Consider the following 1,305-nt stretch of genomic DNA (forward strand, 5'->3'; position numbering starts at 1 on the left):
CTTATTTAGTTAATCAGCTACACCCACTGCTAAAGGCAGACCGGTTCAGCTAAAGCTGCTGATCTTCAGGTAGGAACACACCAGAGCAAGCGGCTAAGTTACACTTTTCATAAAATATTCATTTAACCAAAAGATGAGAAGCCCGTATGATTCCTCAAGTTGTGACCTACATCTGAGGGTTTTATTTAATAACTAAACTTGTTTTAAGAGAGTAGGGAGCCGAAGGGAAGGGAAAAAAAAATCACATGAACAAGTCATCGTATCCAGGAGGAGGAAGATGGTCTGGACTGGGGCTAAAACGATTGGGTCCAACTGGTCCGAATGGGTCAAATCTGGCCTGCGACAGATCCGGGAGGAAGCCGCTCTGGTATCCCCGACGAAGGATCAAAGCCAGAATTCAGTAATCCTGACCTTAAAGGATCCACAATCAATAAACCTCTTCGATCACCAAATGGGTCGAGATCATCTCCTCCTGTTACAGACAGTGCTATAGGGTCAGACCAGGGGGGGCTGCCTCTGAGGTGCATTGGGTGGAATGGAGAGGGTTATTGTCTGTGTGTGGCTGAGCACCTGGAACAGGACAAACTGGTTTATTTCCTTTCTGTGACCCTCCTCCAGCCCTCTGTTTCATGCCAACTAAAGGAGAACCTACCGTTGATTCAATATGACTCTGCAACTCCTCTTCCTTCTTGAAGACTCTGTCATATTGCTGCAGGTGACCTGAGCTGATGTAGCCATCTAAATGCACTGTCAAATCTACAACCTGTTCAGACTGGCAGTTCCTAATATTAACTATCAGACTGGAATCAACAGTGATTACCTTTAACAGAAGTACTTTCTGATTATTATCTGAGCTATACCGCAATGTGTACAGCTCCTGATTGACATTCGAGCCTGTGGGTAACAGCTCTTTCTTCCTTTCATCAGTCGAGTACTGTTCCCCGGTCCCCAGGCCCTTACCAGCTCCCAGTGGATATAGCACATTAAGGCATCCTGGGGAGAGACCACATCCCGGGCCATCGAGTGATAGAGAAGCTCCAGGCCCACCATGGTACAGGGGCATGTAGGGAGCAGGGGACCAGAGGTGAGATTGGTAGACCTCCTGGATCCGTCAGTGGGATAAAGAACTCCCCGGTGCTGGTGAACACCCCTAATTAAAGCCTCCTTTGCTGGTGAGCTGCCTTCTTGAACCGCTGCACTCTGTGTAGTGTAGGTACACCCACAATGCTGTTAGGGAGGGAGTTCCAGGATCCTGACGCAGCTCACCACCACCTTCTCAGGGGGCAATTAGGGATGGGCAATAAA

General features: G+C 48.4%; 1 pseudogene; it reads right to left on the reverse strand.

Annotated features, from left to right (window-relative positions):
- Positions 1–241: 241 nt before the first annotated feature.
- Positions 242–1,050, reverse strand: LOC121284445 (annotated as a pseudogene).
- Positions 1,051–1,305: the final 255 nt, after the last annotated feature.

This window comes from Carcharodon carcharias, chromosome 1 (genome assembly GCF_017639515.1).
Source record: "Carcharodon carcharias isolate sCarCar2 chromosome 1, sCarCar2.pri, whole genome shotgun sequence".
Taxonomy (NCBI): Eukaryota; Metazoa; Chordata; class Chondrichthyes; order Lamniformes; family Lamnidae; genus Carcharodon; species Carcharodon carcharias.